Raw genomic sequence first — 24,091 nt, forward strand, 5'->3', positions numbered from 1 at the left:
CGCCCATTTAAACAAACACTTAAGCTGCCAACACTTGTTTTAATTAAAACACACACTGTTCCAATAATCAGCTTTTGTCATTCTGACCTTTTTCAAAAGTGTGCAACATTTGCTGCCACACCCAGACCGGAAGGCAACAGAGTTCACAATAAGTACCCTTTTTCAGAGTGCAAGTTGATTTTTTATTTTTGATTAAATCATTTTAAGATTCAGCTTACAATTTTAAAAATGTCTGTCAGTAAGAGAAAACAAAAAACGATGCATGAGAAGTTTTATTAATGACTGATGAGGAAGACCTTAAGTAATAGTAAAAATAAATTGGATTAAAAAAAGGAAAAATACTTAGCAAAGATTGTCTGGTCGTTGGATCCATGCAGAGACCAATTCGCTTGTATTGTCCAGTCTGATTAATCAGAATCTCTCAGAAATAGGATTCCATAGTTTCCATGTCAAATGAGAGCCCAGAGCTGCAAAAGCTGCATTTTTTTCCAGTCCTTGGAAAGAGTCTTTACAGAATTACCACAACAAATCAAAGGGTCTGAGGGGTTTGCTGAAGGGGTGTTGAAAGATTTTACCATGCTCAAGCAGACACACCCCTAATGCAGTTTCAGATCAAATAAAACCAGACTTACCAAAGCATTTTCCTAACCATGCTTTTCAAGAATGTTTCGTGACCTGGCTGTATACGTCAGAGCCCATTAACAGTCTTTTGCAGACTCTTCTAGAGCATGGTTTAGATAGATCTCTCTCTTTTTACTTTGTGTCAAGTTGTGTGTAAAGCTGGCTGTGTTCTGTAAATTTTCCTGGTTACCCACTACAAACAGTTGTAGCTCTGACTGTTTTTGCCGCTGACTTGTGAGTTTTGGAGATATGAAGTTAGAACTTTTGCTTTCAGGAGCTTGGCTTCTAGTTCCCGCCCACTTTCCCAAAGAGCCAATTGGAGAAACCTAATCTGCATATGACTCAGCAAGATTACTCAGTAATATTCTGGGACATTTCTTTGCCTATGATGTGAAATATCTCTGTGTTTTTAAATGAAACATTCATTTTTAAGAGCTGGAGAGTACCAATTGATATATGTTTAGAAAATTATTTAAACTAAATGAAATTAGAATGGAGATTAAATGTCAGTCTCCGTTATTTGAACGCGCTGACTAAAAATGAAGTCTTCTGCCCAAATTTAGCCAAAAGTGTATTTTAGCTCTTTTGCTATCTGTCTAGAAGGTTCTTGTGTTTCAGGAGCCAATGTAATCATGTCAAGGAAAGAAAAGTTGAGATCTTTGTGCTGCAGGTTCATGTACTTATTTACAGTCATCTCTGCTAGCACAGACCATTGCAGAGTAAGGGCTGTTATTTGTACTTTCTCTGAGAATCAAAGATATTTTACAGTATTTCTACGAAACCATCATACAAAAACCTTCAAATCTTGAGGTTTGAGAGTCTGATGATTACATTCCCAGATCCCAGCCTGTGCAGGGCTTTTCCTGCTCTGGGACAACAATCTGAGAACCAGCAAGTGAGAGTGATTGCAACTGGGGCAGGGTAACTACACCGTTAACGCCCATTTAAACAAACACTTAAGCTGCCAACACTTGTTTTAATTAAAACACACACTGTTCCAATAATCAGCTTTTGTCATTCTGACCTTTTTCAAAAGTGTACAACATTTGCTGCCACACCCAGACCGGAAGGCAACAGAGTTCACAATAAGTACCCTTTTTCAGAGTGAAAGTTGATTTTTTTATTTTTGATTACTTCATTTTAAGATTCAGCTTACAATTTTAAAAATGTCTGTCAGTAAGAGAAAACAAAAAACGATGCATGAGAAGTTTTATTAATGACTGATGAGGAAGACCTTAAGTAATAGTAAAAATAAATTGGATTAAAAAAAGGAAAAATACTTAGCAAAGATTGTCTGGTCGTTGGATCCATGCAGAGACCAATTCGCTTGTATTGTCCAGTCTGATTAATCAGAATCTCTCAGAAATAGGATTCCATAGTTTCCATGTCAAATGAGAGCCCAGAGCTGCAAAAGCTGCATTTTTTTCCAGTCCTTGGAAAGAGTCTTTACAGAATTACCACAACAAATCAAAGGGTCTGAGGGGTTTGCTGAAGGGGTGTTGAAAGATTTTACCATGCTCAAGCAGACACACCCCTAATGCAGTTTCAGATCAAATAAAACCAGACTTACCAAAGCATTTTCCTAACCATGCTTTTCAAGAATGTTTCGTGACCTGGCTGTATACGTCAGAGCCCATTAACAGTCTTTTGCAGACTCTTCTAGAGCATGGTTTAGATAGATCTCTCTCTTTTTACTTTGTGTCAAGTTGTGTGTAAAGCTGGCAGTGTTCTGTAAATTTTCCTGGTTACCCAATACAAACAGTTGTAGCTCTGACTGTTTTTGCCGCTGACTTGTGAGTTTTGGAGATATGAAGTTAGAACTTTTGCTTTCAGGAGCTTGGCTTCTAGTTCCCGCCCACTTTCCCAAAGAGCCAATTGGAGAAAACTAATCTGCATATGACTCAGCAAGATTACTCAGTAATATTCTGGGACATTTCATTGCCTATGATGTGAAATATCTCTGTGTTTTTAAATGAAACATTCATTTATAAGAGCTGGAGAGTACCAATTAATATATGTTTAGAAAATTATATAAACTAAATGAAATTAGAATGGAGATTAAATGTCAGTCTCCATTATTTGAACGCGCTGACTAAAAATGAAGTCTTCTGCCCAAATTTAGCCAAAAGTGTATTTCAGCTCTTTTGCTATCTGTCTAGAAGGTTCTTGTGTTTCAGGAGCCAATGTAATCATGTCAAGGAAAGAAAAGTTGAGATCTTTGTGCTGCAGGTTCATGTACTTATTTACAGTCATCTCTGCTAGCACAGACCATTGCAGAGTAAGGGCTGTTATTTGTACTTTCTCTGAGAATCAAAGATATTTTACAGTATTTCTACGAAACCATCATACAAAAACCTTAAAATCTTGAGGTTTGAGAGTCTGATGATTACATTCCCAGATCCCAGCCTGTGCAGGGCTTTTCCTGCTCTAGGACAACAATCTGAGAACCAGCAAGTGAGAGTGATTGCAACTGGGGCAGGGTAACTACACCGTTAACGCCCATTTAAACAAACACTTAAGCTGCCAACACTTGTTTTAATTAAAACACACACTGTTCCAATAATCAGCTTTTGTCATTCTGACCTTTTTCAAAAGTGTGCAACATTTGCTGCCACACCCAGACCGGAAGGCAACAGAGTTCACAATAAGTACCCTTTTTCAGAGTGCAAGTTGATTTTTTATTTTTGATTAAATCATTTTAAGATTCAGCTTACAATTTTAAAAATGTCTGTCAGTAAGAGAAAACAAAAAACGATGCATGAGAAGTTTTATTAATGACTGATGAGGAAGACCTTAAGTAATAGTAAAAATAAATTGGATTAAAAAAAGGAAAAATACTTAGCAAAGATTGTCTGGTCGTTGGATCCATGCAGAGACCAATTCGCTTGTATTGTCCAGTCTGATTAATCAGAATCTCTCAGAAATAGGATTCCATAGTTTCCATGTCAAATGAGAGCCCAGAGCTGCAAAAGCTGCATTTTTTTCCAGTCCTTGGAAAGAGTCTTTACAGAATTACCACAACAAATCAAAGGGTCTGAGGGGTTTGCTGAAGGGGTGTTGAAAGATTTTACCATGCTCAAGCAGACACACCCCTAATGCAGTTTCAGATCAAATAAAACCAGACTTACCAAAGCATTTTCCTAACCATGCTTTTCAAGAATGTTTCGTGACCTGGCTGTATACGTCAGAGCCCATTAACAGTCTTTTGCAGACTCTTCTAGAGCATGGTTTAGATAGATCTCTCTCTTTTTACTTTGTGTCAAGTTGTGTGTAAAGCTGGCTGTGTTCTGTAAATTTTCCTGGTTACCCACTACAAACAGTTGTAGCTCTGACTGTTTTTGCCGCTGACTTGTGAGTTTTGGAGATATGAAGTTAGAACTTTTGCTTTCAGGAGCTTGGCTTCTAGTTCCCGCCCACTTTCCCAAAGAGCCAATTGGAGAAACCTAATCTGCATATGACTCAGCAAGATTACTCAGTAATATTCTGGGACATTTCTTTGCCTATGATGTGAAATATCTCTGTGTTTTTAAATGAAACATTCATTTTTAAGAGCTGGAGAGTACCAATTGATATATGTTTAGAAAATTATTTAAACTAAATGAAATTAGAATGGAGATTAAATGTCAGTCTCCGTTATTTGAACGCGCTGACTAAAAATGAAGTCTTCTGCCCAAATTTAGCCAAAAGTGTATTTTAGCTCTTTTGCTATCTGTCTAGAAGGTTCTTGTGTTTCAGGAGCCAATGTAATCATGTCAAGGAAAGAAAAGTTGAGATCTTTGTGCTGCAGGTTCATGTACTTATTTACAGTCATCTCTGCTAGCACAGACCATTGCAGAGTAAGGGCTGTTATTTGTACTTTCTCTGAGAATCAAAGATATTTTACAGTATTTCTACGAAACCATCATACAAAAACCTTAAAATCTTGAGGTTTGAGAGTCTGATGATTACATTCCCAGATCCCAGCCTGTGCAGGGCTTTTCCTGCTCTGGGACAACAATCTGAGAACCAGCAAGTGAGAGTGATTGCAACTGGGGCAGGGTAACTACACCGTTAACGCCCATTTAAACAAACACTTAAGCTGCCAACACTTGTTTTAATTAAAACACACACTGTTCCAATAATCAGCTTTTGTCATTCTGACCTTTTTCAAAAGTGTACAACATTTGCTGCCACACCCAGACCGGAAGGCAACAGAGTTCACAATAAGTACCCTTTTTCAGAGTGAAAGTTGATTTTTTTATTTTTGATTACTTCATTTTAAGATTCAGCTTACAATTTTAAAAATGTCTGTCAGTAAGAGAAAACAAAAAACGATGCATGAGAAGTTTTATTAATGACTGATGAGGAAGACCTTAAGTAATAGTAAAAATAAATTGGATTAAAAAAAGGAAAAATACTTAGCAAAGATTGTCTGGTCGTTGGATCCATGCAGAGACCAATTCGCTTGTATTGTCCAGTCTGATTAATCAGAATCTCTCAGAAATAGGATTCCATAGTTTCCATGTCAAATGAGAGCCCAGAGCTGCAAAAGCTGCATTTTTTTCCAGTCCTTGGAAAGAGTCTTTACAGAATTACCACAACAAATCAAAGGGTCTGAGGGGTTTGCTGAAGGGGTGTTGAAAGATTTTACCATGCTCAAGCAGACACACCCCTAATGCAGTTTCAGATCAAATAAAACCAGACTTACCAAAGCATTTTCCTAACCATGCTTTTCAAGAATGTTTCGTGACCTGGCTGTATACGTCAGAGCCCATTAACAGTCTTTTGCAGACTCTTCTAGAGCATGGTTTAGATAGATCTCTCTCTTTTTACTTTGTGTCAAGTTGTGTGTAAAGCTGGCAGTGTTCTGTAAATTTTCCTGGTTACCCAATACAAACAGTTGTAGCTCTGACTGTTTTTGCCGCTGACTTGTGAGTTTTGGAGATATGAAGTTAGAACTTTTGCTTTCAGGAGCTTGGCTTCTAGTTCCCGCCCACTTTCCCAAAGAGCCAATTGGAGAAAACTAATCTGCATATGACTCAGCAAGATTACTCAGTAATATTCTGGGACATTTCATTGCCTATGATGTGAAATATCTCTGTGTTTTTAAATGAAACATTCATTTTTAAGAGCTGGAGAGTACCAATTAATATATGTTTAGAAAATTATATAAACTAAATGAAATTAGAATGGAGATTAAATGTCAGTCTCCATTATTTGAACGCGCTGACTAAAAATGAAGTCTTCTGCCCAAATTTAGCCAAAAGTGTATTTCAGCTCTTTTGCTATCTGTCTAGAAGGTTCTTGTGTTTCAGGAGCCAATGTAATCATGTCAAGGAAAGAAAAGTTGAGATCTTTGTGCTGCAGGTTCATGTACTTATTTACAGTCATCTCTGCTAGCACAGACCATTGCAGAGTAAGGGCTGTTATTTGTACTTTCTCTGAGAATCAAAGATATTTTACAGTATTTCTACGAAACCATCATACAAAAACCTTAAAATCTTGAGGTTTGAGAGTCTGATGATTACATTCCCAGATCCCAGCCTGTGCAGGGCTTTTCCTGCTCTGGGACAACAATCTGAGAACCAGCAAGTGAGGGTGATTGCAACTGGGGCAGGGTAACTACACCGTTAACGCCCATTTAAACAAACACTTAAGCTGCCAACACTTGTTTTAATTAAAACACACACTGTTCCAATAATCAGCTTTTGTCATTCTGACCTTTTTCAAAAGTGTACAACATTTGCTGCCACACCCAGACCGGAAGGCAACAGAGTTCACAATAAGTACCCTTTTTCAGAGTGCAAGTTGATTTTTTATTTTTGATTAAATCATTTTAAGATTCAGCTTACAATTTTAAAAATGTCTGTCAGTAAGAGAAAACAAAAAACGATGCATGAGAAGTTTTATTAATGACTGATGAGGAAGACCTTAAGTAATAGTAAAAATAAATTGGATTAAAAAAAGGAAAAATACTTAGCAAAGATTGTCTGGTCGTTGGATCCATGCAGAGACCAATTCGCTTGTATTGTCCAGTCTGATTAATCAGAATCTCTCAGAAATAGGATTCCATAGTTTCCATGTCAAATGAGAGCCCAGAGCTGCAAAAGCTGCATTTTTTTCCAGTCCTTGGAAAGAGTCTTTACAGAATTACCACAACAAATCAAAGGGTCTGAGGGGTTTGCTGAAGGGGTGTTGAAAGATTTTACCATGCTCAAGCAGACACACCCCTAATGCAGTTTCAGATCAAATAAAACCAGACTTACCAAAGCATTTTCCTAACCATGCTTTTCAAGAATGTTTCGTGACCTGGCTGTATACGTCAGAGCCCATTAACAGTCTTTTGCAGACTCTTCTAGAGCATGGTTTAGATAGATCTCTCTCTTTTTACTTTGTGTCAAGTTGTGTGTAAAGCTGGCAGTGTTCTGTAAATTTTCCTGGTTACCCAATACAAACAGTTGTAGCTCTGACTGTGTTTGCCGCTGACTTGTGAGTTTTGGAGATATGAAGTTAGAACTTTTGCTTCAGGAGCTTGGCTTCTAGTTCCCGCCCACTTTCCCAAAGAGCCAATTGGAGAAACCTAATCTGCATATGACTCAGCAAGATTACTCAGTAATATTCTGGGACATTTCTTTGCCTATGATGTGAAATATCTCTGTGTTTTTAAATGAAACATTCATTTTTAAGAGCTGGAGAGTACCAATTGATATATGTTTAGAAAATTATATAAACTAAATGAAATTAGAATGGAGATTAAATGTCAGTCTCCATTATTTAAACGCGCTGACTAAAAATGAAGTCTTCTGCCCAAATTTAGCCAAAAGCGTATTTCAGCTCTTTTGCTATCTGTCTAGAAGGTTCTTGTGTTTCAGGAGCCAATGTAATCATGTCAAGGAAAGAAAAGTTGAGATCTTTGTGCTGCAGGTTCATGTACTTATTTACAGTCATCTCTGCTAGCACAGACCATTGCAGAGTAAGGGCTGTTATTTGTACTTTCTCTGAGAATCAAAGATATTTTACAGTATTTCTACGAAACCATCATACAAAAACCTTCAAATCTTGAGGTTTGAGAGTCTGATGATTACATTCCCAGATCCCAGCCTGTGCAGGGCTTTTCTTGCTCTGGGACAACAATCTGAGAACCAGCAAGTGAGAGTGATTGCAACTGGGGCAGGGTAACTACACCGTTAACGCCCATTTAAACAAACACTTAAGCTGCCAACACTTGTTTTAATTAAAACACACACTGTTCCAATAATCAGCTTTTGTCATTCTGACCTTTTTCAAAAGTGTGCAACATTTGCTGCCACACCCAGACCGGAAGGCAACAGAGTTCACAATAAGTACCCTTTTTCAGAGTGCAAGTTGATTTTTTATTTTTGATTAAATCATTTTAAGATTCAGCTTACAATTTTAAAAATGTCTGTCAGTAAGAGAAAACAAAAAACGATGCATGAGAAGTTTTATTAATGACTGATGAGGAAGACCTTAAGTAATAGTAAAAATAAATTGGATTAAAAAAAGGAAAAATACTTAGCAAAGATTGTCTGGTCGTTGGATCCATGCAGAGACCAATTCGCTTGTATTGTCCAGTCTGATTAATCAGAATCTCTCAGAAATAGGATTCCATAGTTTCCATGTCAAATGAGAGCCCAGAGCTGCAAAAGCTGCATTTTTTTCCAGTCCTTGGAAAGAGTCTTTCCAGAATTACCACAACAAATCAAAGGGTCTGAGTGGTTTGCTGAAGGGGTGTTGAAAGATTTTACCATGCTCAAGCAGACACACCCCTAATGCAGTTTCAGATCAAATAAAACCAGACTTACCAAAGCATTTTCCTAACCATGCTTTTCAAGAATGTTTCGTGACCTGGCTGTATACGTCAGAGCCCATTAACAGTCTTTTGCAGACTCTTCTAGAGCATGGTTTAGATAGATCTCTCTCTTTTTACTTTGTGTCAAGTTGTGTGTAAAGCTGGCAGTGTTCTGTAAATTTTCCTGGTTACCCAATACAAACAGTTGTAGCTCTGACTGTTTTTGCCGCTGACTTGTGAGTTTTGGAGATATGAAGTTAGAACTTTTGCTTTCAGGAGCTTGGCTTCTAGTTCCCGCCCACTTTCCCAAAGAGCCAATTGGAGAAAACTAATCTGCATATGACTCAGCAAGATTACTCAGTAATATTCTGGGACATTTCATTGCCTATGATGTGAAATATCTCTGTGTTTTTAAATGAAACATTCATTTTTAAGAGCTGGAGAGTACCAATTAATATATGTTTAGAAAATTATTTAAACTAAATGAAATTAGAATGGAGATTAAATGTCAGTCTCCATTATTTGAACGCGCTGACTAAAAATGAAGTCTTCTGCCCAAATTTAGCCAAAAGTGTATTTCAGCTCTTTTGCTATCTGTCTAGAAGGTTCTTGTGTTTCAGGAGCCAATGTAATCATGTCAAGGAAAGAAAAGTTGAGATCTTTGTGCTGCAGGTTCATGTACTTATTTACAGTCATCTCTGCTAGCACAGACCATTGCAGAGTAAGGGCTGTTATTTGTACTTTCTCTGAGAATCAAAGATATTTTACAGTATTTCTACGAAACCATCATACAAAAACCTTAAAATCTTGAGGTTTGAGAGTCTGATGATTACATTCCCAGATCCCAGCCTGTGCAGGGCTTTTCTTGCTCTGGGACAACAATCTGAGAACCAGCAAGTGAGAGTGATTGCAACTGGGGCAGGGTAACTACACCGTTAACGCCCATTTAAACAAACACTTAAGCTGCCAACACTTGTTTTAATTAAAACACACACTGTTCCAATAATCAGCTTTTGTCATTCTGACCTTTTTCAAAAGTGTGCAACATTTGCTGCCACACCCAGACCGGAAGGCAACAGAGTTCACAATAAGTACCCTTTTTCAGAGTGAAAGTTGATTTTTTATTTTTGATTACTTCATTTTAAGATTCAGCTTACAATTTTAAAAATGTCTGTCAGTAAGAGAAAACAAAAAACGATGCATGAGAAGTTTTATTAATGACTGATGAGGAAGACCTTAAGTAATAGTAAAAATAAATTGGATTAAAAAAAGGAAAAATACTTAGCAAAGATTGTCTGGTCGTTGGATCCATGCAGAGACCAATTCGCTTGTATTGTCCAGTCTGATTAATCAGAATCTCTCAGAAATAGGATTCCATAGTTTCCATGTCAAATGAGAGCCCAGAGCTGCAAAAGCTGCATTTTTTTCCAGTCCTTGGAAAGAGTCTTTACAGAATTACCACAACAAATCAAAGGGTCTGAGGGGTTTGCTGAAGGGGTGTTGAAAGATTTTACCATGCTCAAGCAGACACACCCCTAATGCAGTTTCAGATCAAATAAAACCAGACTTACCAAAGCATTTTCCTAACCATGCTTTTCAAGAATGTTTCGTGACCTGGCTGTATACGTCAGAGCCCATTAACAGTCTTTTGCAGACTCTTCTAGAGCATGGTTTAGATAGATCTCTCTCTTTTTACTTTGTGTCAAGTTGTGTGTAAAGCTGGCAGTGTTCTGTAAATTTTCCTGGTTACCCAATACAAACAGTTGTAGCTCTGACTGTGTTTGCCGCTGACTTGTGAGTTTTGGAGATATGAAGTTAGAACTTTTGCTTCAGGAGCTTGGCTTCTAGTTCCCGCCCACTTTCCCAAAGAGCCAATTGGAGAAACCTAATCTGCATATGACTCAGCAAGATTACTCAGTAATATTCTGGGACATTTCTTTGCCTATGATGTGAAATATCTCTGTGTTTTTAAATGAAACATTCATTTTTAAGAGCTGGAGAGTACCAATTGATATATGTTTAGAAAATTATATAAACTAAATGAAATTAGAATGGAGATTAAATGTCAGTCTCCATTATTTAAACGCGCTGACTAAAAATGAAGTCTTCTGCCCAAATTTAGCCAAAAGTGTATTTCAGCTCTTTTGCTATCTGTCTAGAAGGTTCTTGTGTTTCAGGAGCCAATGTAATCATGTCAAGGAAAGAAAAGTTGAGATCTTTGTGCTGCAGGTTCATGTACTTATTTACAGTCATCTCTGCTAGCACAGACCATTGCAGAGTAAGGGCTGTTATTTGTACTTTCTCTGAGAATCAAAGATATTTTACAGTATTTCTACGAAACCATCATACAAAAACCTTCAAATCTTGAGGTTTGAGAGTCTGATGATTACATTCCCAGATCCCAGCCTGTGCAGGGCTTTTCTTGCTCTGGGACAACAATCTGAGAACCAGCAAGTGAGAGTGATTGCAACTGGGGCAGGGTAACTACACCGTTAACGCCCATTTAAACAAACACTTAAGCTGCCAACACTTGTTTTAATTAAAACACACACTGTTCCAATAATCAGCTTTTGTCATTCTGACCTTTTTCAAAAGTGTGCAACATTTGCTGCCACACCCAGACCGGAAGGCAACAGAGTTCACAATAAGTACCCTTTTTCAGAGTGAAAGTTGATTTTTTTATTTTTGATTACTTCATTTTAAGATTCAGCTTACAATTTTAAAAATGTCTGTCAGTTAGAGAAAACAAAAAACGATGCATGAGAAGTTTTATTAATGACTGATGAGGAAGACCTTAAGTAATAGTAAAAATAAATTGGATTAAAAAAAGGAAAAATACTTAGCAAAGATTGTCTGGTCGTTGGATCCATGCAGAGACCAATTCGCTTGTATTGTCCAGTCTGATTAATCAGAATCTCTCAGAAATAGGATTCCATAGTTTCCATGTCAAATGAGAGCCCAGAGCTGCAAAAGCTGCATTTTTTTCCAGTCCTTGGAAAGAGTCTTTACAGAATTACCACAACAAATCAAAGGGTCTGAGGGGTTTGCTGAAGGGGTGTTGAAAGATTTTACCATGCTCAAGCAGACACACCCCTAATGCAGTTTCAGATCAAATAAAACCAGACTTACCAAAGCATTTTCCTAACCATGCTTTTCAAGAATGTTTCGTGACCTGGCTGTATACGTCAGAGCCCATTAACAGTCTTTTGCAGACTCTTCTAGAGCATGGTTTAGATAGATCTCTCTCTTTTTACTTTGTGTCAAGTTGTGTGTAAAGCTGGCTGTGTTCTGTAAATTTTCCTGGTTACCCACTACAAACAGTTGTAGCTCTGACTGTGTTTGCCGCTGACTTGTGAGTTTTAAAGATATGAAGTGAGAACTTTTGCTTTCAGGAGCTTGGCTTCTAGTTCCCGCCCACTTTCCCAAAGAGCCAATTGGAGAAACCTAATCTGCATATGACTCAGCAAGATTACTCAGTAATATTCTGGGACATTTCTTTGCCTATGATGTGAAATATCTCTGTATTTTTAAATGAAACATTCATTTTTAAGAGCTGGAGAGTACCAATTGATATATGTTTAGAAAATTATTTAAACTAAATGAAATTAGAATGGAGATTAAATGTCAGTCTCCATTATTTGAACGCGCTGACTAAAAATGAAGTCTTCTGCCCAAATTTAGCCAAAAGTGTATTTTAGCTCTTTTGCTATCTGTCTAGAAGGTTCTTGTGTTTCAGGAGCCAATGTAATCATGTCAAGGAAAGAAAAGTTGAGATCTTTGTGCTACAGGTTCATGTACTTATTTACAGTCATCTCTGCTAGCACAGACCATTGCAGAGTAAGGGCTGTTATTTGTACTTTCTCTGAGAATCAAAGATATTTTACAGTATTTCTACGAAACCATCATACAAAAACCTTAAAATCTTGAGGTTTGAGAGTCTGATGATTACATTCCCAGATCCCAGCCTGTGCAGGGCTTTTCCTGCTCTGGGACAACAATCTGAGAACCAGCAAGTGAGAGTGATTGCAACTGGGGCAGGGTAACTACACCGTTAACGCCCATTTAAACAAACACTTAAGCTGCCAACACTTGTTTTAATTAAAACACACACTGTTCCAATAATCAGCTTTTGTCATTCTGACCTTTTTCAAAAGTGTGCAACATTTGCTGCCACACCCAGACCGGAAGGCAACAGAGTTCACAATAAGTACCCTTTTTCAGAGTGCAAGTTGATTTTTTATTTTTGATTAAATCATTTTAAGATTCAGCTTACAATTTTAAAAATGTCTGTCAGTAAGAGAAAACAAAAAACGATGCATGAGAAGTTTTATTAATGACTGATGAGGAAGACCTTAAGTAATAGTAAAAATAAATTGGATTAAAAAAAGGAAAAATACTTAGCAAAGATTGTCTGGTCGTTGGATCCATGCAGAGACCAATTCGCTTGTATTGTCCAGTCTGATTAATCAGAATCTCTCAGAAATAGGATTCCATAGTTTCCATGTCAAATGAGAGCCCAGAGCTGCAAAAGCTGCATTTTTTTCCAGTCCTTGGAAAGAGTCTTTCCAGAATTACCACAACAAATCAAAGGGTCTGAGTGGTTTGCTGAAGGGGTGTTGAAAGATTTTACCATGCTCAAGCAGACACACCCCTAATGCAGTTTCAGATCAAATAAAACCAGACTTACCAAAGCATTTTCCTAACCATGCTTTTCAAGAATGTTTCGTGACCTGGCTGTATACGTCAGAGCCCATTAACAGTCTTTTGCAGACTCTTCTAGAGCATGGTTTAGATAGATCTCTCTCTTTTTACTTTGTGTCAAGTTGTGTGTAAAGCTGGCAGTGTTCTGTAAATTTTCCTGGTTACCCAATACAAACAGTTGTAGCTCTGACTGTTTTTGCCGCTGACTTGTGAGTTTTGGAGATATGAAGTTAGAACTTTTGCTTTCAGGAGCTTGGCTTCTAGTTCCCGCCCACTTTCCCAAAGAGCCAATTGGAGAAACCTAATCTGCATATGACTCAGCAAGATTACTCAGTAATATTCTGGGACATTTCTTTGCCTATGATGTGAAATATCTCTGTGTTTTTAAATGAAACATTCATTTTTAAGAGCTGGAGAGTACCAATTGATATATGTTTAGAAAATTATATAAACTAAATGAAATTAGAATGGAGATTAAATGTCAGTCTCCATTATTTAAACGCGCTGACTAAAAATGAAGTCTTCTGCCCAAATTTAGCCAAAAGTGTATTTCAGCTCTTTTGCTATCTGTCTAGAAGGTTCTTGTGTTTCAGGAGCCAATGTAATCATGTCAAGGAAAGAAAAGTTGAGATCTTTGTGCTGCAGGTTCATGTACTTATTTACAGTCATCTCTGCTAGCACAGACCATTGCAGAGTAAGGGCTGTTATTTGTACTTTCTCTGAGAATCAAAGATATTTTACAGTATTTCTACGAAACCATCATACAAAAACCTTCAAATCTTGAGGTTTGAGAGTCTGATGATTACATTCCCAGATCCCAGCCTGTGCAGGGCTTTTCCTGCTCTGGGACAACAATCTGAGAACCAGCAAGTGAGAGTGATTGCAACTGGGGCAGGGTAACTACACCATTAACGCCCATTTAAACAAACACTTAAGCTGCCAACACTTGTTTTAATTAAAACACACACTGTTCCAATAATCAGCTTTTGTCATTCTGACCTTTTTCAAAAGTGTGCAACATTTGCTGCCACACCCAGACCGGAAGGCAACAGAGTTCACAATAAGTACCCTTTTTCAGAGTGCAAGTTGATTTTTTATTTTTGATTAAATCATTTTAAGATTCAGCTTACAATTTTAAAAATGTCTGTCAGTAAGAGAAAACAAAAAACGATGCATGAGAAGTTTTATTAATGACTGATGAGGAAGACCTTAAGTAATAGTAAAAATAAATTGGATTAAAAAAAGGAAAAATACTTAGCAAAGATTGTCTGGTCGTTGGATCCATGCAGAGACCAATTCGCTTGTATTGTCCAGTCTGATTAATCAGAATCTCTCAGAAATAGGATTCCATAGTTTCCATGTCAAATGAGAGCCCAGAGCTGCAAAAGCTGCATTTTTTTCCAGTCCTTGGAAAGAGTCTTTACAGAATTACCACAACAAATCAAAGGGTCTGAGGGGTTTGCTGAAGGGGTGTTGAAAGATTTTACCATGCTCAAGCAGACACACCCCTAATGCAGTTTCAGATCAAATAAAACCAGACTTACCAAAGCATTTTCCTAACCATGCTTTTCAAGAATGTTTCGTGACCTGGCTGTATACGTCAGAGCCCATTAACAGTCTTTTGCAGACTCTTCTAGAGCATGGTTTAGATAGATCTCTCTCTTTTTACTTTGTGTCAAGTTATGTGTAAAGCTGGCTGTGTTCTGTAAATTTTCCTGGTTACCCACTACAAACAGTTGTAGCTCTGACTGTTTTTGCCGCTGACTTGTGAGTTTTGGAGATATGAAGTTAGAACTTTTGCTTTCAGGAGCTTGGCTTCTAGTTCCCGCCCACTTTCCCAAAGAGCCAATTGGAGAAACCTAATCTGCATATGACTCAGCAAGATTACTCAGTAATATTCTGGGACATTTCTTTGCCTATGATGTGAAATATCTCTGTGTTTTTAAATGAAACATTCATTTTTAAGAGCTGGAGAGTACCAATTGATATATGTTTAGAAAATTATTTAAACTAAATTAAATTAGAATGGAGATTAAATGTCAGTCTCCATTATTTGAACGCGCTGACTAAAAATGAAGTCTTCTGCCCAAATTTAGCCAAAAGTGTATTTTAGCTCTTTTGCTATCTGTCTAGAAGGTTCTTGTGTTTCAGGAGCCAATGTAATCATGTCAAGGAAAGAAAAGTTGAGATCTTTGTGCTGCAGGTGCATGTACTTATTTACAGTCATCTCTGCTAGCACAGACCATTGCAGAGTAAGGGCTGTTATTTGTACTTTCTCTGAGAATCAAAGATATTTTACAGTATTTCTACGAAACCATCATACAAAAACCTTAAAATCTTGAGGTTTGAGAGTCTGATGATTACATTCCCAGATCCCAGCCTGTGCAGGGCTTTTCCTGCTCTGGGACAACAATCTGAGAACCAGCAAGTGAGAGTGATTGCAACTGGGGCAGGGTAACTACACGTTAACGCCCATTTAAACAAACACTTAAGCTGCCAACACTTGTTTTAATTAAAACACACACTGTTCCAATAATCAGCTTTTGTCATTCTGACCTTTTTCAAAAGTGTGCAACATTTGCTGCCACACCCAGACCGGAAGGCAACAGAGTTCACAATAAGTACCCTTTTTCAGAGTGCAAGTTGATTTTTTATTTTTGATTAAATCATTTTAAGATTCAGCTTACAATTTTAAAAATGTCTGTCAGTAAGAGAAAACAAAAAACGATGCATGAGAAGTTTTATTAATGACTGATGAGGAAGACCTTAAGTAATAGTAAAAATAAATTGGATTAAAAAAAGGAAAAATACTTAGCAAAGATTGTCTGGTCGTTGGATCCATGCAGAGACCAATTCGCTTGTATTGTCCAGTCTGATTAATCAGAATCTCTCAGAAATAGGATTCCATAGTTTCCATGTCAAATGAGAGCCCAGAGCTGCAAAAGCTGCATTTTTTTCCAGTCCTTGGAAAGAGTCTTTACAGAATTACCACAACAAATCAAAGGGTCTGAGGGGTTTGCTGAAGGGGTGTTGAAAGATTTTACCATGCTCAAGCAGACACACCCCTAATGCAGTTTCAGATCAAATAAAACCAGACTTACCAAAGCATTTTCCTAACCATGCTTTTCAAGAATGTTTCGTGACCTGGCTGTATACGTCAGAGCCCATTAACAGTCTTTTGCAGACTCTTCTAGAGCATGGTTTAGATAGATCTCTCTCTTTTTACTTTGTGTCAAGTTGTGTGTAAAGCTGGCTGTGTTCTGTAAATTTTCCTGGTTACCCACTACAAACAGTTGTAGCTCTGACTGTTTTTGCCGCTGACTTGTGAGTTTTGAAGATATGAAGTGAGAACTTTTGCTTTCAGGAGCTTGGCTTCTAGTTCCCGCCCACTTTCCCAAAGAGCCAATTGGAGAAACCTAATCTGCATATGACTCAGCAAGATTACTCAGTAATATTCTGGGACATTTCTTTGCCTATGATGTGAAATATCTCTGTGTTTTTAAATGAAACATTCATTTTTAAGAGCTGGAGAGTACCAATTGATATATGTTTAGAAAATTATTTAAACTAAATGAAATTAGAATGGAGATTAAATGTCAGTCTCCATTATTTGAACGCGCTGACTAAAAATGAAGTCTTCTGCCCAAATTTAGCCAAAAGTGTATTTTAGCTCTTTTGCTATCTGTCTAGAAGGTTCTTGTGTTTCAGGAGCCAATGTAATCATGTCAAGGAAAGAAAAGTTGAGATCTTTGTGCTACAGGTTCATGTACTTATTTACAGTCATCTCTGCTAGCACAGACCATTGCAGAGTAAGGGCTGTTATTTGTACTTTCTCTGAGAATCAAAGATATTTTACAGTATTTCTACGAAACCATCATACAAAAACCTTAAAATCTTGAGGTTTGAGAGTCTGATGATTACATTCCCAGATCCCAGCCTGTGCAGGGCTTTTCCTGCTCTGGGACAACAATCTGAGAACCAGCAAGTGAGAGTGATTGCAACTGGGGCAGGGTAACTACACCGTTAACGCCCATTTAAACAAACACTTAAGCTGCCAACACTTGTTTTAATTAAAACACACACTGTTCCAATAATCAGCTTTTGTCATTCTGACCTTTTTCAAAAGTGTGCAACATTTGCTGCCACACCCAGACCGGAAGGCAACAGAGTTCACAATAAGTACCCTTTTTCAGAGTGCAAGTTGATTTTTTATTTTTGATTAAATCATTTTAAGATTCAGCTTACAATTTTAAAAATGTCTGTCAGTAAGAGAAAACAAAAAACGATGCATGAGAAGTTTTATTAATGACTGATGAGGAAGACCTTAAGTAATAGTAAAAATAAATTGGATTAAAAAAAGGAAAAATACTTAGCAAAGATTGTCTGGTCGTTGGATCCATGCAGAGACCAATTCGCTTGTATTGTCCAGTCTGATTAATCAGAATCTCTCAGAAATAGGATTCCATAGTTTCCATGTCAAATGAGAGCCCAGAGCTGCAAAAGCTGCATTTTTTTCCAGTCCTTGGAAAGAGTCTTTCCAGAATTACCACAACAAATCAAAGGGTCTGAGGGGTTTGCTGAAGGGGTGTTGAAAGATTTTACCATGCTCAAGCAGACACACCCCTAATGCAGTTTCAGATCAAATAAAACCAGACTTACCAAAGCATTTTCCTAACCATGCTTTTCAAGAATGTTTCGTGACCTGGCTGTATACGTCAGAGCCCATTAACAGTCTTTTGCAGACTCTTCTAGAGCATGGTTTAGATAGATCTCTCTCTTTTTACTTTGTGTCAAGTTGTGTGTAAAGCTGGCAGTGTTCTGTAAATTTTCCTGGTTACCCAATACAAACAGTTGTAGCTCTGACTGTTTTTGCCGCTGACTTGTGAGTTTTGGAGATATGAAGTTAGAACTTTTGCTTTCAGGAGCTTGGCTTCTAGTTCCCGCCCACTTTCCCAAAGAGCCAATTGGAGAAACCTAATCTGCATATGACTCAGCAAGATTACTCAGTAATATTCTGGGACATTTCTTTGCCTATGATGTGAAATATCTCTGTGTTTTTAAATGAAACATTCATTTTTAAGAGCTGGAGAGTACCAATTGATATATGTTTAGAAAATTATATAAACTAAATGAAATTAGAATGGAGATTAAATGTCAGTCTCCATTATTTAAACGCGCTGACTAAAAATGAAGTCTTCTGCCCAAACTTAGCCAAAAGTGTATTTCAGCTCTTTTGCTATCTGTCTAGAAGGTTCTTGTGTTTCAGGAGCCAATGTAATCATGTCAAGGAAAGAAAAGTTGAGATCTTTGTGCTGCAGGTTCATGTACTTATTTACAGTCATCTCTGCTAGCACAGACCATTGCAGAGTAAGGGCTGTTATTTGTACTTTCTCTGAGAATCAAAGATATTTTACAGTATTTCTACGAAACCATCATACAAAAACCTTAAAATCTTGAGGTTTGAGAGTCTGATGATTACATTCCCAGATCCCAGCCTGTGCAGGGCTTTTCTTGCTCTGGGACAACAATCTGAGAACCAGCAAGTGAGAGTGATTGCAACTGGGGCAGGGTAACTACACCGTTAACGCCCATTTAAACAAACACTTAAGCTGCCAACACTTGTTTTAATTAAAACACACACTGTTCCAATAATCAGCTTTTGTCATTCTGACCTTTTTCAAAAGTGTGCAACATTTGCTGCCACACCCAGACCGGAAGGCAACAGAGTTCACAATAAGTACCCTTTTTCAGAGTGCAAGTTGATTTTTTATTTTTGATTAAATCATTTTAAGATTCAGCTTACAATTTTAAAAATGTCTGTCAGTAAGAGAAAACAAAAAACGATGCATGAGAAGTTTTATTAATGACTGATGAGGAAGACCTTAAGTAATAGTAAAAATAAATTGGATTAAAAAAAGGAAAAATACTTAGCAAAGATTGTCTGGTCGTTGGATCCATGCAGAGACCAATTCGCTTGTATTGTCCAGTCTGATTAATCAGAATCTCTCAGAAATAGGATTCCATAGTTTCCATGTCAAATGAGAGCCCAGAGCTGCAAAAGCTGCATTTTTTTCCAGTCCTTGGAAAGAGTCTTTACAGAATTACCACAACAAATCAAAGGGTCTGAGGGGTTTGCTGAAGGGGTGTTGAAAGATTTTACCATGCTCAAGCAGACACACCCCTAATGCAGTTTCAGATCAAATAAAACCAGACTTACCAAAGCATTTTCCTAACCATGCTTTTCAAGAATGTTTCGTGACCTGGCTGTTTACATCAGATCCCATTAACAGTCTTTTGCAGACTCTTCTAGAGCATGGTTTAGATAGATCTCTCTCTTTTTACTTTGTGTCAAGTTGTGTGTAAAGCTGGCTGTGTTCTGTAAATTTTCCTGGTTACCCACTACAAACAGTTGTAGCTCTGACTGTGTTTGCCGCTGACTTGTGAGATTTTGGAGATATGAAGTTAGAACTTTTGCTTTCAGGAGCTTGGCTTCTAGTTCCCGCCCACTTTCCCAAAGAGCCAATTGGAGAAACCTAATCTGCATATGACTCAGCAAGATTACTCAATAATATTCTGGGACATTTCTTTGCCTATGATGTGAAATATCTCTGTGTTTTTAAATGAAACATTCATTTTTAAGAGCTGGAGAGTACCAATTGATATATGTTTAGAAAATTATTTAAACTAAATTAAATTAGAATGAAGATTAAATGTCAGTCTCCATTATTTGAACGCGCTGACTAAAAATGAAGTCTTCTGCCCAAATTTGGCCAAAAGTGTATTTTAGCTCTTTTGCTATCTGTCTAGAAGGTTCTTGTGTTTCAGGAGCCAATGTAATCATGTCAAGGAAAGAAAAGTTGAGATCTTTGTGCTGCAGGTTCATGTACTTATTTACAGTCATCTCTGCTAGCACAGACCATTGCAGAGTAAGGGCTGTTATTTGTACTTTCTCTGAGAATCAAAGATATTTTACAGTATTTCTACGAAACCATCATACAAAAACCTTAAAATCTTGAGGTTTGAGAGTCTGATGATTACATTCCCAGATCCCAGCCTGTGCAGGGCTTTTCCTGCTCTGGGACAACAATCTGAGAACCAGCAAGTGAGAGTGATTGCAACTGGGGCAGGGTAACTACACGTTAACGCCCATTTAAACAAACACTTAAGCTGCCAACACTTGTTTTAATTAAAACACACACTGTTCCAATAATCAGCTTTTGTCATTCTGACCTTTTTCAAAAGTGTGCAACATTTGCTGCCACACCCAGACCGGAAGGCAACAGAGTTCACAATAAGTACCCTTTTTCAGAGTGCAAGTTGATTTTTTATTTTTGATTAAATCATTTTAAGATTCAGCTTACAATTTTAAAAATGTCTGTCAGTAAGAGAAAACAAAAAACGATGCATGAGAAGTTTTATTAATGACTGATGAGGAAGACCTTAAGTAATAGTAAAAATAAATTGGATTAAAAAAAGGAAAAATACTTAGCAAAGATTGTCTGGTCGTTGGATCCATGCAGAGACCAATTCGCTTGTATTGTCCAGTCTGATTAATCAGAATCTCTCAGAAATAGGATTCCATAGTTTCCATGTCAAATGAGAGCCCAGAGCTGCAAAAGCTGCATTTTTTTCCAGTCCTTGGAAAGAGTCTTTACAGAATTACCACAACAAATCAAAGGGTCTGAGGGGTTTGCTGAAGGGGTGTTGAAAGATTTTACCATGCTCAAGCAGACACACCCCTAATGCAGTTTCAGATCAAATAAAACCAGACTTACCAAAGCATTTTCCTAACCATGCTTTTCAAGAATGTTTCGTGACCTGGCTGTATACGTCAGAGCCCATTAACAGTCTTTTGCAGACTCTTCTAGAGCATGGTTTAGATAGATCTCTCTCTTTTTACTTTGTGTCAAGTTGTGTGTAAAGCTGGCAGTGTTCTGTAAATTTTCCTGGTTACCCAATACAAACAGTTGTAGCTCTGACTGTTTTTGCCGCTGACTTGTGAGTTTTGGAGATATGAAGTTAGAACTTTTGCTTTCAGGAGCTTGGCTTCTAGTTCCCGCCCACTTTCCCAAAGAGCCAATTGGAGAAACCTAATCTGCATATGACTCAGCAAGATTACTCAGTAATATTCTGGGACATTTCTTTGCCTATGATGTGAAATATCTCTGTGTTTTTAAATGAAACATTCATTTTTAAGAGCTGGAGAGTACCAATTGATATATGTTTAGAAAATTATATAAACTAAATGAAATTAGAATGGAGATTAAATGTCAGTCTCCATTATTTAAACGCGCTGACTAAAAATGAAGTCTTCTGCCCAAATTTAGCCAAAAGTGTATTTCAGCTCTTTTGCTATCTGTCTAGAAGGTTCTTGTGTTTCAGGAGCCAATGTAATCATGTCAAGGAAAGAAAAGTTGAGATCTTTGTGCTGCAGGTTCATGTACTTATTTACAGTCATCTCTGCTAGCACAGACCATTGCAGAGTAAGGGCTGTTATTTGTACTTTCTCTGAGAATCAAAGATATTTTACAGTATTTCTACGAAACCATCATACAAAAACCTTAAAATCTTGAGGTTTGAGAGTCTGATGATTACATTCCCAGATCCCAGCCTGTGCAGGGCTTTTCTTGCTCTGGGACAACAATCTGAGAACCAGCAAGTGAGAGTGATTGCAACTGGGGCAGGGTAACTACACCGTTAACGCCCATTTAAACAAACACTTAAGCTGCCAACACTTGTTTTAATTAAAACACACACTGTTCCAATAATCAGCTTTTGTCATTCTGACCTTTTTCAAAAGTGTGCAACATTTGCTGCCACACCCAGACCGGAAGGCAACAGAGTTCACAATAAGTACCCTTTTTCAGAGTGCAAGTTGATTTTTTATTTTTGATTAAATCATTTTAAGATTCAGCTTACAATTTTAAAAATGTCTGTCAGTAAGAGAAAACAAAAAACGATGCATGAGAAGTTTTATTAATGACTGATGAGGAAGACCTTAAGTAATAGTAAAAATAAATTGGATTAAAAAAAGGAAAAATACTTAGCAAAGATTGTCTGGTCGTTGGATCCATGCAGAGACCAATTCGCTTGTATTGTCCAGTCTGATTAATCAGAATCTCTCAGAAATAGGATTCCATAGTTTCCATGTCAAATGAGAGCCCAGAGCTGCAAAAGCTGCATTTTTTTCCAGTCCTTGGAAAGAGTCTTTACAGAATTACCACAACAAATCAAAGGGTCTGAGGGGTTTGCTGAAGGGGTGTTGAAAGATTTTACCATGCTCAAGCAGACACACCCCTAATGCAGTTTCAGATCAAATAAAACCAGACTTACCAAAGCATTTTCCTAACCATGCTTTTCAAGAATGTTTCGTGACCTGGCTGTTTACATCAGATCCCATTAACAGTCTTTTGCAGACTCTTCTAGAGCATGGTTTAGATAGATCTCTCTCTTTTTACTTTGTGTCAAGTTGTGTGTAAAGCTGGCTGTGTTCTGTAAATTTTCCTGGTTACCCACTACAAACAGTTGTAGCTCTGACTGTGTTTGCCGCTGACTTGTGAGATTTTGGAGATATGAAGTTAGAACTTTTGCTTTCAGGAGCTTGGCTTCTAGTTCCCGCCCACTTTCCCAAAGAGCCAATTGGAGAAACCTAATCTGCATATGACTCAGCAAGATTACTCAATAATATTCTGGGACATTTCTTTGCCTATGATGTGAAATATCTCTGTGTTTTTAAATGAAACATTCATTTTTAAGAGCTGGAGAGTACCAATTGATATATGTTTAGAAAATTATTTAAACTAAATTAAATTAGAATGAAGATTAAATGTCAGTCTCCATTATTTGAACGCGCTGACTAAAAATGAAGTCTTCTGCCCAAATTTGGCCAAAAGTGTATTTTAGCTCTTTTGCTATCTGTCTAGAAGGTTCTTGTGTTTCAGGAGCCAATGTAATCATGTCAAGGAAAGAAAAGTTGAGATCTTTGTGCTGCAGGTTCATGTACTTATTTACAGTCATCTCTGCTAGCACAGACCATTGCAGAGTAAGGGCTGTTATTTGTACTTTCTCTGAGAATCAAAGATATTTTACAGTATTTCTACGAAACCATCATACAAAAACCTTAAAATCTTGAGGTTTGAGAGTCTGATGATTACATTCCCAGATCCCAGCCTGTGCAGGGCTTTTCCTGCTCTGGGACAACAATCTGAGAACCAGCAAGTGAGAGTGATTGCAACTGGGGCAGGGTAACTACACCGTTAACGCCCATTTAAACAAACACTTAAGCTGCCAACACTTGTTTTAATTAAAACACACACTGTTCCAATAATCAGCTTTTGTCATTCTGACCTTTTTCAAAAGTGTGCAACATTTGCTGCCACATCCAGACCGGAAGGCAACAGAGTTCACAATAAGTACCCTTTTTCAGACTGCAAGTTGATTTTTTATTTTTGATTAAATCATTTTAAGATTCAGCTTACAATTTTAAAAATGTCTGTCAGTAAGAGAAAACAAAAAACGATGCATGAGAAGTTTTATTAATGACTGATGAGGAAGACCTTAAGTAATAGTAAAAATAAATTGGATTAAAAAAAGGAAAAATACTTAGCAAAGATTGTCTGGTCGTTGGATCCATGCAGAGACCAATTCGCTTGTATTGTCCAGTCTGATTAATCAGAATCTCTCAGAAATAGGATTCCATAGTTTCCATGTCAAATGAGAGCCCAGAGCTGCAAAAGCTGCATTTTTTTCCAGTCCTTGGAAAGAGTCTTTACAGAATTACCACAACAAATCAAAGGGTCTGAGGGGTTTGCTGAAGGGGTGTTGAAAGATTTTACCATGCTCAAGCAGACACACCCCTAATGCAGTTTCAGATCAAATAAAACCAGACTTACCAAAGCATTTTCCTAACCATGCTTTTCAAGAATGTTTCGTGACCTGGCTGTATACGTCAGAGCCCATTAACAGTCTTTTGCATACTCT

At 37.5% G+C, this 24,091-nt stretch overlaps 1 protein-coding gene and 15 non-coding genes across 17 annotated transcripts in view; all 16 read left to right on the top strand.

Annotated features, from left to right (window-relative positions):
- The window catches only part of LOC149437525 (class I histocompatibility antigen, Non-RT1.A alpha-1 chain-like), a 175,914-nt gene that overhangs the window by 103,778 nt on the left and 48,045 nt on the right, over positions 1-24,091 (top strand). The gene's annotated exons all lie outside the window — the stretch shown is intronic.
- Positions 1,189-1,247, top strand: LOC149437565 (U7 small nuclear RNA). Its single transcript, XR_016308069.1, has one exon. It is a non-coding gene; the product is annotated as a U7 small nuclear RNA (small nuclear RNA).
- Positions 2,748-2,806, top strand: LOC149437566 (U7 small nuclear RNA). The gene has a single exon (XR_016308097.1). It is a non-coding gene; the product is annotated as a U7 small nuclear RNA (small nuclear RNA).
- Positions 4,306-4,364, top strand: LOC149437567 (U7 small nuclear RNA). Its single transcript, XR_016308071.1, has one exon. It is a non-coding gene; the product is annotated as a U7 small nuclear RNA (small nuclear RNA).
- Positions 5,865-5,923, top strand: LOC149437568 (U7 small nuclear RNA). Its single transcript, XR_016308098.1, has one exon. It is a non-coding gene; the product is annotated as a U7 small nuclear RNA (small nuclear RNA).
- Positions 7,424-7,480, top strand: LOC149437569 (U7 small nuclear RNA). Its single transcript, XR_016308049.1, has one exon. It is a non-coding gene; the product is annotated as a U7 small nuclear RNA (small nuclear RNA).
- LOC149437570 (U7 small nuclear RNA) lies at positions 8,980-9,038 on the top strand. Its single transcript, XR_016308099.1, has one exon. It is a non-coding gene; the product is annotated as a U7 small nuclear RNA (small nuclear RNA).
- LOC149437571 (U7 small nuclear RNA) lies at positions 10,537-10,595 on the top strand. The gene has a single exon (XR_016308100.1). It is a non-coding gene; the product is annotated as a U7 small nuclear RNA (small nuclear RNA).
- LOC149437572 (U7 small nuclear RNA) lies at positions 12,096-12,154 on the top strand. Its single transcript, XR_016308072.1, has one exon. It is a non-coding gene; the product is annotated as a U7 small nuclear RNA (small nuclear RNA).
- Positions 13,654-13,712, top strand: LOC149437573 (U7 small nuclear RNA). The gene has a single exon (XR_016308101.1). It is a non-coding gene; the product is annotated as a U7 small nuclear RNA (small nuclear RNA).
- On the top strand, positions 15,212-15,270 carry LOC149437574 (U7 small nuclear RNA). Its single transcript, XR_016308073.1, has one exon. It is a non-coding gene; the product is annotated as a U7 small nuclear RNA (small nuclear RNA).
- On the top strand, positions 16,769-16,827 carry LOC149437575 (U7 small nuclear RNA). The gene has a single exon (XR_016308074.1). It is a non-coding gene; the product is annotated as a U7 small nuclear RNA (small nuclear RNA).
- Positions 18,327-18,385, top strand: LOC149437576 (U7 small nuclear RNA). Its single transcript, XR_016308102.1, has one exon. It is a non-coding gene; the product is annotated as a U7 small nuclear RNA (small nuclear RNA).
- On the top strand, positions 19,886-19,944 carry LOC149437577 (U7 small nuclear RNA). Its single transcript, XR_016308075.1, has one exon. It is a non-coding gene; the product is annotated as a U7 small nuclear RNA (small nuclear RNA).
- On the top strand, positions 21,443-21,501 carry LOC149437578 (U7 small nuclear RNA). The gene has a single exon (XR_016308103.1). It is a non-coding gene; the product is annotated as a U7 small nuclear RNA (small nuclear RNA).
- On the top strand, positions 23,002-23,060 carry LOC149437579 (U7 small nuclear RNA). Its single transcript, XR_016308076.1, has one exon. It is a non-coding gene; the product is annotated as a U7 small nuclear RNA (small nuclear RNA).

The sequence above is a fragment of the Staurois parvus genome, unplaced genomic scaffold (genome assembly GCF_062004578.1).
Source record: "Staurois parvus isolate SC_StPar_1 unplaced genomic scaffold, SC_StPar_1.0 ptg001284l, whole genome shotgun sequence".
NCBI lineage: Eukaryota > Metazoa > Chordata > Amphibia > Anura > Ranidae > Staurois > Staurois parvus.